General features: G+C 32.3%; 1 protein-coding gene across 1 annotated transcript in view; it reads left to right on the top strand.

Annotated features, from left to right (window-relative positions):
* Nucleotides 1-4,684: 4,684 nt before the first annotated feature.
* The window catches only part of LOC119637288 (homeobox protein 2), a 124,447-nt gene continuing 114,279 nt past the window's right edge, over nucleotides 4,685-14,852 (top strand). The window contains exon 1 of the mRNA XM_038033219.1: nucleotides 4,685-5,163. The gene's annotated coding sequence lies outside the window, so the exon portion shown is untranslated. The remainder of the gene's footprint in view (nucleotides 5,164-14,852) is intronic.

The raw sequence follows: 14,852 nt of genomic DNA, 5'->3' as shown, positions 1-14,852 counted from the left end.
TTTTTTTTTTTTTTTTTTTTTGTATTTAATATGGATTGGATCTTTTAACTTAAATTTAGATCCATAATCCAGTAACTTTCTAGAAATCCATTGCTTTTTTATTAAATTTTTTGATTTTTTTGATTTCTAGGTTATGTTTGATTTTTTGCTTTATTTCAACTGAGTAACACGCTGAAGTTGGTTGTGTACACCCCAACGACAGTATGAGGACTGCTGACATTAGGTTAATGTCATCCTGATGATGATATGGGTTGGGATACTTTGTCGTTTCTGTATAAGCCGCGGCAACCGTCGTCAATGAGTATATATGAGATATTATTAAAGCATTTGTGACGTATGAAGAAAATGCAATTCATACTATCATCAAAAATATGGAAAGATCAAAAATGCAATGCAAAGAAGAAAATGAATGACTTTGTAAGAAAAGTGAGAAAACGTACCTAAGACGTTCATGTAGACATTTACATGCTTCTTGTAGTTCTAACATTACTTACTTACCCATATTTTGTCTTTGCGGCTGTTTTTCTTTTTCTGACAAAGTAAGAAAATCTAAATAATTTGTATATAACAAATCGATCCTTACTTGGCGTATAATTTCAATTATTTTATCTTTTCTTCGTTTTTTCAAATGAACGAATTAAACCAGACGTAACCTAAAATGCGATCCAAAGTCTTTCTGGTATTTGTCAAAATTGCATTCAAAAGTGTAGCTAACTCAGAATGTAGGTACAATCGCTAGAATAAAGTTTACTTGGTTATTGCTTCATTAACTAGCACAACAGGGTCATCAAATCTCTCGCCAAGTTTCGATATGTTACAAGTCAATATAAAAGAGGATGAAAGGCCATGAATGCAAGCATTTGTACGAACGGATTCATCTGATAAACGCGATTTTCGTACAGCTCTTAATCTATCCTTACCATAAAACGGGAAGGTAAAGGTTAAGAAACATTTATTGAATGTTTAATTCCAAATTTTCTTTTGTTTATAGAGGCGCGATAAAGCTAGTGTTAGTAGTCGAGGTGAGGTTTGAAGAAATAGTGGGAAAACAATAATTAATTATGGGCCTCCAAAAAAACCTCTTGGGCGTTGTGGCGTTATGCAAATGCCAATAGAAGAGGTTTCGCGCCTCCAACGCGAACAACAGAGTAAGTCAAGGATTACATATGGCCTTACTGTTAAAATGTAAACAATAGCACGGGCATGACAAATGTGAACAAAAATTAGAATTTGCAATAATAATCACACACGGTACCACTTTACAACATAACAGCACAAAGTACATTTTTAGAGATCTGATAACTCTGGCAATAAAATTCAAAAGCTCTAAAATTTTAACGGAGATGTCATAATAATATCGTCTTTTTAAATATTTCGAGATAGCCGATCTAAACCTGATGCTGCTGTCTCTGTGACAAAGAGAAAATCGGCAACACCCACAATAAACGCCAACTATGCCAATGTTTTTAGCTCATTACTAAAGCTTGCCACTCGACAATTGCGTACTCTTCAAGAGAACAATCATAATACACGACATGAGGCGAACCAGAAGGGTTATATCTAAGTTTGCCAATAGAAATATATTAAATTTTCGCTTTATTTTTTGATATCCAGCCAACCAACTAAACGTTTTAAATTTAGATATGCGGATATTCAAGAAGAGTTTATTTTACATATATTATACTATTCAAATGAAAAGGCGTAGAGCATCCGCCCAGCGGATATATTCCGCAGTTCTGGCCGTTGCTTCTTGCACTCCACGCACTGCTTTACATGCAGTACGATGCAAATGTTAAGAAATATAAATCGTATCTGAATCAGTATCTTGAATTATGCCATTCGAGAATTTCTTTGTTTCCTTTAGCCGTTTATGTTGATTCGATTTTCAATTTTTACTGTGAACAAAAATTGCAAAGAAATGCTTTACCTCAAATTCTACGAAAAAGCTTTTTTTTTACTATTACTTTTCACGTATAACGATATTTTATTTTATGTGACACACACTTGTACGCGTCCAACGTAGTAAAATTAAATTCTAACGTAACTTCTATGAGCGTAATTAACTGATTAAGAAGTAAACATTTTTTTTATACCAATTAACGAAGGATGAGGGGTATATTCATTTTGTCGAAACGTCTGCACCGCCCCGAAGAAAGCCTCATTGCCTTGATCAACATCAAATTCCATGCATGTTCGGCCGTCCGGTTGTCCGTCTATCCGGTTGTCTTATGTCTGTTGTAAACGTTCTCCTGGCCGCAAAAAGGAAGCTGTTGACTTGCAATTGAATTTGCAATACACCTAAACATGTTCGTCTATTCGTCTCTCTGTCCGCGCTATTGTGTGGTATTTGTGGTAAACATTCTCCCGTTAACGAAAATGAATAAGACGTCTACAATTGTGCAAAAGAGTTCGGAAATGACTTAAACTTTTTCAAGGACATGCCTACAAAGCCCACACACTTATCCGACAAAAACTTTTATTTTGAAAGTATAAAACGCAGCCCGTGCCCATTCCACATTACAGAGCATGAAAATTTAGCTCTTTTACTATTTTCGTCTTTTTTAGGATAACAGTGATGGTTATAAAAGATTCGGTCACGTCCATATATCATTTTCTTACTTGTTAATGCGGAAAAAAACACTAACAGAGAAATAAATAAATTTGCAAGCGTATGTTTTCAAAAAAAAGCAAAAGTATCTCCTTTTGCGTACATATTGCCAAGACTGCCATATCAAAGAACTGCGAATGAAAAATTGGCATTACAACCCTATTAAAAAACCACTATTTTTTAAAGTTTTTTGTCTATTGGTTGTTCTAAAGCGTATACCGTGTGTATTTGTTGTTGCAAATTTTTTGACCATATGTACATTTGACCATATGTATTTTATCGCTGTAAAAGTAGTACCATATGTATTTTGTTGTTGCATTTTTTAGAATTGCTGCTACTTCGTTTATTTTTAAGCAACTGTTAATATCATTACTATTATTTGTTATTATCATTATTATTATTAAACTTTAAAATCGTTACTATCGGTTTATTAATATAAATTAAATTAATTTGAATTAAATTACGTTTACAAGACGGAATTTACTCCTCATGATAATAAAATTTCTTTTCAAAAACAAAACTAAATAAAGTGGTAATAAAATACTAAATAAACCAAAACTAAATAAAATGGACTATCACCGAAAATAAAAGAATCTTTTTTTAGGAATTACAAGCATATCTTATCCCTTTAGAGACCAAAATTGTTGATTTTGATAAATTAAACAACGTCAAAGATAAAAGCTAAACGAACTTGCAATCGCTCTAAGGCTAATTATTGGACCATTTAATAAACCTGATTTAACTGAATAGCTTGCATGTAAAGTCTCTCAGAGCAACATAATTTTTACAGTAAGAAAATGCTTTAATTCGAATACTTCGAGCAGAGCAAAGAAAGGACTTAGTATAATTTTAATCGACACAATTCATTTTAGACTGAGGACGTTACATTTTATAGCACGGCTCACTTATATTCGTAATGGCCATGTGAATCGAATAGCAACTAACAATTCTCTTCGCATATTTTGTTTCGTATAAGCTGTCTTAATAACGCACGTGCGTCTCTTTTTTTTTCGTAAATCGAGAGAGACTTACATCCTTGTTTCTCTTTGAATATATGTCGCTAGCTTTATTGTTTGTATTTATTTATATTTCTTATTTTTACTATACGCATTTTCCAATAATGTCAATTTTAATTCTTATGAGAATGTGTTTAGCGTTGATGGCATCATATGTTACGCCGCTAATAAATGAGATTAACATTTTGCTGCGAAAGCATTCGACATTTCACAAATTTTATTTAAACAACTTTCATAATTTGTAAGATGTCATCTGAAATACATAAAACAATTGAATAATATTATGTTGACAGACAACGTTGCAAATTCCGTAGATACAATAAGAAACATCTAGGAATGTATTTTTTGACTATTAATACACAACGATGTAAATTTGCGTAAATTACAGTATAACCAACGTAAACTTTGCCAATTCGTTCTCATTTCTTCTCTCGATAGCACATATTATACCTTACATTTGTATTAACTAAGCGATTTTTAATGCTTTTAAGGATTTGCTTTGTTTATGTTGACATCATTGGTGCTTAGCTTTTCGTGTTTCACTGTGTTGAAGTCGTTTTACAAGTCACTGTAGTGTGGTATTCAGTTCGGAACTTTTTTTTTTTATAATAGCCAGAGAATATACGTACATACGCAATAATTAAGGAAAAAAAATCTACTTTTTCAACACATTATTTGCTTCATTCGTCGATTGTTAATCTACAGTTCGTTTGTGTTCTTCAAACGAAGTCCGCGCTTCTATACGTGAAAATTCCAAAATTATTTTTATACAAAGAATTTCTTATTTTTGCTGAAATATCCCGTTTATCTCGGAAAAAAAATAAAAATAATAGGTGTTTATTATTTTCTCGAAGAATAAGAACTTACCGTTTTTAAAGTCTTTGAGAAAATCAAACATACACCTGGTGAAGTAAAACAAAAGTTTAACAAAACGAAAGTGTGCAAGATAAAAATTTTTCGGGGACAAGTGGATGTTTTGTTTTTCGTTCCAATCCGTCAGTAATAAAAAAAAAAATTATATATATATATACAGTATATACATATATATATTTTATATATTATATATATATATATATATAAGCAATAAATTACATAAAAGCATTCGTATAACGTGAATGCTAATGTAGGTGTATGCGTCTCTGTGTGCCTTTTTTAAACGGATAGGCGAATAAGTGAAACTGCGAAGTGTCAGACAATTTATAATAATAAAAATTTTGTACATTGAAAATTTGTAATGTTTTTTACTCTTTGTCTCTCCCTTTCTCACTGTCTTGCTGGCTGGACAAAATTTTTTGTGTTGCGTTTCTAATTCTTGCAGTTATTTAAGTGATTTTATTAAATGAATTTAAAAATTGAAATAGAGTAAATAAAAACTTAAAGTGTTGTTCGTTTAAACGTTTCCAATAAAATAGCAACAACATTTATTATTATAAATATATGTAAAAATTAACTCCCACCTTCTGTGAAAATACCCACCAATTAGGAGTCTCTGTACTGTGGCTATTATACTGTTACAGATATACCATATTAAATAAAAAGGTAAGCTTTTTCTTAAATTAAACATTTTTAAACTGCGTCATATCGTTATTACACATAATTTTGCATTTTCCACATTTTTATGAAAAATAAATTGTTATAATTTCAATTTTTTTTTGTTTCGTTTGTTTATTCTTTTGTCTTTGTGTTGTGCCGAGCTCACGTTTACTTTTTTCACAAATGACATCAATTTGTGTTTTTCGTAGCCTAATGATGTATATGTATCATATATGTATATGTATACGATTGAGTAAATGTATATAAATATGTAAATAGGTATGTTTATATTTTTATGCAATATTTCTTTCGAGTTTATTTTTCTTGCAAATAAGGAAAATATTATAGCGCGTGTGTTTGCGTTTGTGCTGCGTGTGTGTGTGTTTGTGAATATTTCCCCTTCCTATTAAAGTGCATGCACTCTCTTGCATTATATATAAGATTTTGGCTTTACTCATTTCTCTTCGATTTCCTCTTCAATTAATGGCTTAAGTAGACAGCGTTGTATGATAAGAGCATTGTGTTTATTTAAGAATTTACAGTTATTAAAGAACAATTTGAATGTGTGAGTATATATATATATGTGTGCGTTGCAGCAACTGCAACTAAATTAGACCTGTAAATAATGGGAATTTTTCAATAAACAGTTTAATGTAATAAGTGCATATCATATATATATATATATATATATATAGTTTGAGGCTTCAATAAAGGTGCCTCCTGTTTTAAGGAGATTCGTTCTTACTTGTCTGTTATCTTCTGCCACCATTGGTCTGTCAGTGATGCAATGTATTCTATATATTGTTGCACATATGCATCTGGATTAGTGTCGGTATTATCCTTTCAATAAGGATACCTAAAGAAATTGAATATACTTAGCCTTGTAATTAGCTTTCTTTGAAGTAATTCTTGCGCTGCTTCATTCCCCATTGATGTATGGTTATCAAGAATTGATGAAAAAAGAAAAAAAAAAGAGAAAAATACCTCTGTTTAGCCTATCCGTTTAATACATTGAGCATAACATAGCACTGAGAATGAGACTTATAATCTTAAGGACCTAAAGTATAGTAATAGATAGAGTCAGGGAACCATAGAAGACCGTTTCGTAAGCCCGGTTGTCTCAATAAATTTTCAAATTTATCTGAAACCTTTAAATCACAATCTGTTATTAAGGTAAACGAATAGCAAAAGCGAACATGACCTATAAATGATCTGAACCTTTCTTTGTTTTTCTTTTTTATTTTTACGTTTTTGCTTATTTTAGGTATTACAGAACAGAATAACTCGTTTAATGATAAATTAGCAACTAAATGAACTTGTGGCCTACGTGCCAGTGTGCATGAACTTATTTTATATTCTAAGGCATTGTAGTTTCAAAATTGTATTATTCTACCTCTCCGATTTTTTACTAAGAATTAATAATTGTAAGCTAATAATGAGGTACGCATTTTAAAAGTTTGATTAAGTTTCAAATTTTTGTATCATCTTGCAATCATTTTATGAAAATAAGAGCGTGCAGAAAAGAGCAGCGCGAGAGAAGAAAGCTTTTTGGTCTCATTTCAAACACCATGTGTCAGGTTTTGTTTTCCTTTTTATTAGATATGTTATAAACTTATTTTAACTCCAATTTTCTTTTCATTTTGTTTTTTAAATGCGGGCAAAAAGGAGAATGAAGAAAACGAAACATCGGGATATACATCGCAGTGATGATCATATCGAATTTAATATCAATCGTAGTAGTTTGTTGTCGGCCAATTTGTGTTGAAAAATCCGAATCAAATTGTACACAGGCTGGCAATATTCTTAATCAGCGTGAGATATCATATCTTCCTATCTATTAACTTATTCCGGCGTTAGTAATTGAGGTGAAAATTGAAAGTTGGCTCTTATGATTGGCGGCATTCAGATGTCGATTTAAAAGTTATGTTCAAAAATTGACGTCGTAGGGCCACAAACACCCATTATTGAAAATAGAGATATCGCCGCTGGCTATTACAATCGCCCTGCAATAACGTGATAATTATTTATGATAGTGTAAAGTTCAGTATCTTTTGGGTGATTTATATTTATTTATAGTATGTATTCATAATCATAGGCATTTGGAATCAATAATTTTTGTTTTTACTATCGTTTTCAATATTTTCTAACTCTCCGAACATGTTGATTTGAAGTGTTATGAGCACGCAGCATTTAATAAGAAAGTAGTTAAATATAATATAATATAATATAAAAAAAATTAATACAAATATAATATATATGTTATATGCTATATTTACGATACCTCAAATGAGACAATATTTGAGGGGACCTCAGAGATAAAGTAAAAATAAAATTTATATAAGCATGCTATTCCGTAATTTTCGTATAGTTTTTGGTAATTGAATTGACGTCGGTAAGCTTTTGGTCGCATGTAGCGGGAAATTTCTAATAAACAAAAATTGAAAGTCTAAAGAAAATGTTTGCGCCTTGTTATGCACGATAATTAGAAGAATTCGGTTTTTTTGCACGAATGTTACGAATGTGATAAAAAAAAATTAGCAAACCGGATTTCTTTATTTAATTTAAGCTTTTTCTAAAGACGTTCTAGTGATTTTGAAAGCTAAGGACAGTTAGACAGATGGACCAGACAAAGAATATGTACACTTTCTGGAGTCGCTGAAATTACGAAAAATCGGTTATAGTCATAGTGATTGATATAAAAACACATTAATTTCGAATTAAATTTGGATGTAAAAAAATAATTGTTATCAATGTTATCAGTTATTTAAGGCCTTTGGTTGATTAAAAAAAGTGAAGTTTGAAATATTTCATGTAGACACGATTAGAATATAATGTGATGATGTCGTAATGTCATAATGTATGTGCCTGCTATTGAGAAAGGCTTTGCAAACATGTTTATTTTGGCAAAGGGTAGTAACAAGTCGACATCAGCCTGGCATATGTTTTTACTATTTACTCTCTTTCTCTCTCTTTTTCTTTAATTTACGTTTTTAAAAGCTGTTTATTTACACGTAGATATGCATGCATTCTATATAGTACGTGTATAAATGTAGGACTGTTATGCGCGAGTGTGTGTTGATAGTTATAATTTGATGAGATTTCTGCAATGAGAAGATACGGTAGGAGAAATTGCTCAATGTAATCAAGTATTTAAAAAGTTTGGGAGAAATACTCAGCAAACAAATGTTTATCATTTGGTTATATTTTTGTTGTTTTTGTTTGTTTTTTTATTGCCACTTTATTTTTTGCTGATGATTTTTTTTTTATCGCAGTATAAATGTAGGTTTGTTTCTTTAAGTGAGTAAGTTGAAGTTTTCTCTTCAGTTTACTTTATTTTCGTTGTTGTTTTTCTGTATGTGCTTTTTTTTGTTTTTGTTCATTCATATACACTATTATTTGTTGCCAAGCTAGTTGAGTATGTTTGGATATATATATATATATATAAAAATATATATAAATATCAGCCATATATATATATATGTATACATATATCTGTTTATATATATGTGTATATATGTATATATATATATATACTGCTTAATTCTCATTATTGTCTACTTGTTTATGAGTCTTACGAGAGAATATTATTGTTATTATTAATATTATTATTGTTGTTGTTGCCGTTGCTGAGTTATAGTTGGCACACACATTGAAATACATATATGTATATCATATAAATTTTTAGCAATTTCTATTTAGAACACAAACATCTGACCATTGCTTGACTATTTATTATGTATATATATATTTATATATATATTTATATATATATATCCACATGTTTCTATTGCAATTATTTCTTGTTGTAAGCAAAATGTTGACCTTGATTTAGAGCAATTCATAGAGAATAAAATTCATATCATTTTCTTACATACATTTCTATATTAACGTAATTTTGTTATGACACTTTAAAAACATTGCAAACTTAACATATTATCGAATCTAAAAGTCATAAAAAAAGCGAAAAGTTCTTTCCTTTCCATAGTAGCATTGAGAAAGTTAACTTAAAAGGGGCGAATTTTAAAATTCGCGTCTCTACGTATCTTATGGGGTTCTTTCAAGTCAAAATTAGCTGCAATGTGCGATTTCTCGATTTCTCGCACCTTAAATAACTTCGAAGAGTTCGCTTTATTAGCGATATTTCAAATAACCCAAAGCAGTTTAAGAAGTTGGAAAACTCCGTTGTGCGGGGGGTGTGTTAAAAAAAAACTGGGTTTTTTTATTTTTCTCAAAAAATATTTATTTTGCCCCCCCACTTACATAGAATGGATATGTGCCAGCGCCTTCTCCATTCTTCGAAGCACTTCGGATGTGCACTTTGTGGCGTGGTCTTGAGCTTTTCCAGCGACGCGGTCTTGGAAACTGGAAAATGTCGCAAGGGATGAATACGGTGGCTGAGGCATGATTGCCGTTTTCTCTCTGGCCAAAAAATTACGAACAAGCAATGACGTATGGGCGGACGCATTATGCATTTTCTGCCGCACTTTTCATGGCTTAAACATCCAAAAATAAAAAATAAACTGCAAGACTTGAGCCTCCCGATATGACGATATCTTCAGCGGTTTCGTTAATAGAACTTCGAAGATTCTCCACAGCAATTTTCCTAATTGCGTCATTTCCGTTAAAACCTTGTACGACTTATGAACGTTTTTGTTTGCTGAAAGTAATTTCGCTAAATGCCACAGTCAACATTTTAAATGGATAGGAGCAGTTGCTTTTATTTTTTATACAAAATTTAACGCAGATACTTTGATCAATTTTTTTTTTTTTTTTTTTGTGACACCAAAATATTACTACGCACACCGAAACACATCTAACCTTTATATCCGTCAAAAACAGATTAAAAATACAAAATGGCTGATAATGTCAGCATGTGTTGGACACATATGTACCGACGTAACAAAAAGAAAATCGAATATACGTAGCCCCCGAAATTTGGAAAGTAGCCTCTTTCTTTGAACTCACCCCGTACTTTACACATCACATGTGGTAATGATGTATTAGTTACGAGTCGATGTGTGCAATATCCAATTTAAGATTTGAGATAGGTTCATACTCTTTACACTAAAAACATTATGGTGTGACAAAACGGATGGTTAATTACTCTACGCCGCATCCCCTAATGTATTACCTCATTCATTTTCATGCTAATGTACCAAAAATTGCGCGCTGTCTCTATGTAAAGTCATATTTTTGTGTAAAGCTCTTATATGAGAGAGATTCCGAAATGTGAACTGATTTGGTCCAAATGTGGTGCAAGTAATTTATGTCTTAAATTGTGGATTACTTTCATCATAAAATATAAAAAATTGAAAGTTTTCATTAGGGTCTCTGCAGTGGGAATAGTGATACGAGGGTCTGAAAACTTGACTCACCTGATCGAAATTTTTCGCATGCATTTAGTAAGCTGAAACACTATCACTTAGCAAATTTTTGAAAAAAGTTCTTCCTTAGGTCAAAACACGCCATTATATCTAATGTCAAAATATCTGAAAAATTGCGACCTGTAGTTTAAATACATTGACAGATATCAGATAGATAGGCAAAGGGACGAACAAAATAAGCTAATTAACTCGATAAAGAAAATGTTTTCGAAATGAGTCCGAATGCACTTACAAAAAATAGATCTATTTTAAATTCCCCTAGGTGTTACTTAATATGCCAAGTACCACAAGTGGTGTAGGATATAGGAAGTTTTACGGACGATCCTACGACACCGGAATAAAGATAAAAAGTTTGGCACCTGGGCCCACACCATATTACAGACTATCGATGCTTTATTTTTGACCTGTTTTTGTTGAGTGGGTATACCCTACGACATTTATGATGTAGTTTGTGCGGACGTTTGTAACAGCAAGAAAGGCTTAAAATAAGCTCATGTTTTGTTGAGTAGAAAATAATTCTGAATCGATGTAAACTTGTCTGTCCGTCTCATATCTGCCTATGCATTTTGTTCAATCTATAGGCCGCAATTTTTGAAAAATTTTGTCGAATTTTGATACACTGACGTGCTTCGACCCAAGAACAAGCGAGCGCTATTGGAAATGGTTCGGATCGAAGCACTTTTCCGACCACGTCTCATATAATATTTTTAAAATAGAGCAATTTGCAAATTTTCGCAATTTGGTTCGGCTGGGGAAAAATTTTAACCCTTTTTATGTAACCGTTCCTACGAAAACTGAATCTTCGTCTGGTAGAAAGCGGCAATTTTCACCGTCTCATGGCGAAAATTGGTTCGTAATAGTACAATGGACAAACAAATCAATCTTAGCGAATTTGAACCACGTAGATCTATTTTGTGGTCTCCAACTATATGTATAAGGATTGTCATGAAAAGCAAGCCCTAATATGGAAGAAAGTCTAATTTCTCATTTTCTATGATGAAAATTGAAAAATAATAAAATTTTTTGAAACTAAAATAAGTTCGCTAAAATTGGATCACGGTATGTAACGTTCTGCACATCGTCCAATATGAGGTCTTCCTTGCAAAATGTGTTTTTGCTTGAAAGTAATCTGTAATTTTTGGGGTATCATTACTAAAACGAGCGAATAATTGTGGTAAGCGAAATGAAAGGCCGACTACAATGTTCTTGCGAGGACTACATTGTACTTTGTGCGGGAGCTAAAGAGTGGTCGAAATAGAGCGATATAGTATAGGAAGAACTATAAAAATTGCAATAACTCTCTTAATTAAGGGTATATCGGTCAACTGAAGCGAACAAATTTTAGCTTAGACAGATAATTCTTTCGAATTTCAGATTGATGTCCGCTTTAAGTAAATAAAATTTTTAGACAAATGTGATTGACTCCCGTTAATTTTTACGGTCTACACCAATTGTGGTACAAATGTATATTGTTTGCGCGAATGTATACAGCTCTCCGAAGGACTTGAGATAGGCTCACCATTTATTATATCGTTGAATTCAAAATCTATTGTTCGATTCAGAATTTTACCTGTTCGTCTTCGTTTCTTGCCTTCAACCTGCAGTCTGCCATGTTTGAGATATTTTGATGAAATTTAATGTGTTTTGCCCCAAAGACGAATGCTATTGAAAATGATTCGGATAGCACAACTTTTTAACCATTTCCTATATAATGATTTTTTTTTTTTTTTTTTTTTTTGAAAAGTCGTTAAATAAATGTAGGCGAACTGTTTAAGGGTATTTAATGATGGACTGTGGCCCACTATAGTGTTTTTGATTATTGCAATGATTTTTTTATGTATATATATATATATATATTGCTCCCTATTTATTTCTATTATATAGGCCGAGTTATAAATAATTTCCACTATAGGCATGTTCGGATCTATTTGTTGTAAGTTAACGGGACAAACAAAGACTTGCGCTCATTAAATAGGTAAAGGTTCAATTAGTCCTCTGTGTTTTGTGTGGTGTACGTTTTATTAAAGTGTTGTACTTCGCCAAATTCCTTTCCTGGAACACGGACGAATCGACTCTTAAGATTCTTTCGATCTTCACTGCAATCTTTTAAAAATAATATTAGAGTAAAGTTCACTTCAATTATTAAGAGATATAAGAGGAAAGTTGAATACATCACAATCTCGCACAAGCTCGCTAGCAGCAAGAGAAATCAATGAAAGTCAACAATTTAAGAAAAACCTAAGTTATTTAAAATTCGGCCTAATATTTGTTTGCGTGAGAGATTAACCAGTCAATGACATCCGCAAGGACCGTCATGGTCGATCGCTCCTTAACGCTTTACCCACAATATACATTTTAGAGCATCTTCGATCCATATTTCCCGTAACGACAAACGCAATGGTAAATTCCGTGCATATCAGTGCTTTCAGGGAATATGCAATAATTTAACTTACGGCGGGTATTGGAATCCTGCCACCTCAAAGTGATATGTTCTAAATGAAAAATATGTATTAAATGTGGGCGTCTCAATCAATAGAGTTTTGTACTGATCATTTAACTGACCATGATTGGTCATCGATGTGGTGTACGATTTTAGGTTCATATCGCTTTAAGCTATGTCAACCAATGAAAAACAGATGAAAAGGATTGGATCATGAATTTAATGTCCGACACAAAGTAAGCGGGCATAAATGGAAGGATATATTTAATGTCTGTTCTCCAATGGCTTAAGTATGCTGGCAGGGCAAGTGTCCGTATGTTCACTTCAGCTATCTGGCCGTATATTCGTAATCGTCCCGATCGCTTATTATCGTTATTATTTTGAACTCTTGGGCTTTTACAAACGTTGTGTGATTTCTACAAAAATGTAATGACAGCTCAAGAGAGGCAGGCAAACTGAATTGACAAAATAATATGAACACTTGACATATGTACAATATTAATGCATTAATAAGATGAGGGCTCTATCATTCGCTTGTAGAACAGCTGCAATTCTCTGCAGAATGGACTCGTAAAATGTACCAAATATTCACCGTTTGCTTCACTACTGCTTTCCTCTGAACTTGGCAAGTTAAAAGGCTATCTAAAAACGTTTTGAGTTCTGAGAGGCCTTAGCAAAATGGATGCCAAATTTTTGGCTGACGAAAAAGAGAAGAGTAGAGTTGGGAGTACTTAATCGATTTTAGATGAGTATGATGTCGGCTAAGATTATTTATTAATTAATCGATTAATTATTTTAGGTGAGATTAGATTAATCGAGTTTAGATGAGTATGATGTTGGCTAAGATTATTTATTAAAAAATTTTCATATGTCGGTAAAATCTGTTAACAGTTGGACTTACTACAGACACTAAATCAATCGTGGGAGTTTCTGGTTAGGTGTCACCGAAATTGAATGGCGCCAAATTGATATTCAAAAAGATTATAGACATTGTCTGCTGGAATTAATTATGGAAGCGTATATATTAGTTATTTCAAATCGGTTAAATCCATTAACAAAGACTCCTCTAAGAATCTTTTGGATATTGTCAGTGATAAAATATTTCAAGACAGTTGTCCATCTCATCAATCAAACTATTAATTTATACTATGCAAAGAAGAAAATGGTGGGATTGGACGTTATTTAAACATTCCCAATGTTTTGTCTGTACCTGGTATCTCCGCAAGTTAAGGAATGAAATGTTAAGAAACGAATTTAAACGAAAGCTGACGACGTAATAAGAATTACTCCTTATTTTGCCTCAATAATTTTAGAGAAAGATAGACAGCCACTATACTATATACGACGTTGTTTGTGCCAAAGAACAAACGGAGAAATTGGAACCGTTTGGTACCTAAGCAAACACACATACACGCACATGCACTATTATGTACACACAAGAAGGGAGAGGCATACATACCTACATACACACTTGTCATTCAAACTGTATACCGTATCATACGGTATAAATTCCGAAGAAGCATCGCTCAATTACCACATGTTGATATCAATTTTCCCAATAAGACTGAATTAAATTGATCGCAGACGAACTGAGGCCATAATAAATGTCAAGTTTTTCCAATAATAAGTTATGGCCGACAGTATCAAAGGTCCTAGAGAAATCATTCTCATAATAAGAATGATCAAATTCTCAATGTCGCTCCTCGGGCTAATGTCCTGTAGCACTGTGAGCTTTGAACTCCTGTATTTCAAGTATGCCCAGGCTAATAGCCAGATTGATTAGGGGATTATGATGCTGCTGGTTTTCGATTGTTTCATTTTTAACTAAATAATTTTTAAGAAAGACTTCTTAATAACTTTTGATGGCTACA

This window comes from Glossina fuscipes, unplaced genomic scaffold, assembly GCF_014805625.2.
Source record: "Glossina fuscipes isolate IAEA_lab_2018 unplaced genomic scaffold, Yale_Gfus_2 59, whole genome shotgun sequence".
In the NCBI taxonomy this organism is placed as follows: domain Eukaryota; kingdom Metazoa; phylum Arthropoda; class Insecta; order Diptera; family Glossinidae; genus Glossina; species Glossina fuscipes.
This window is presented reverse-complemented; position numbering and strand designations above follow the sequence as displayed.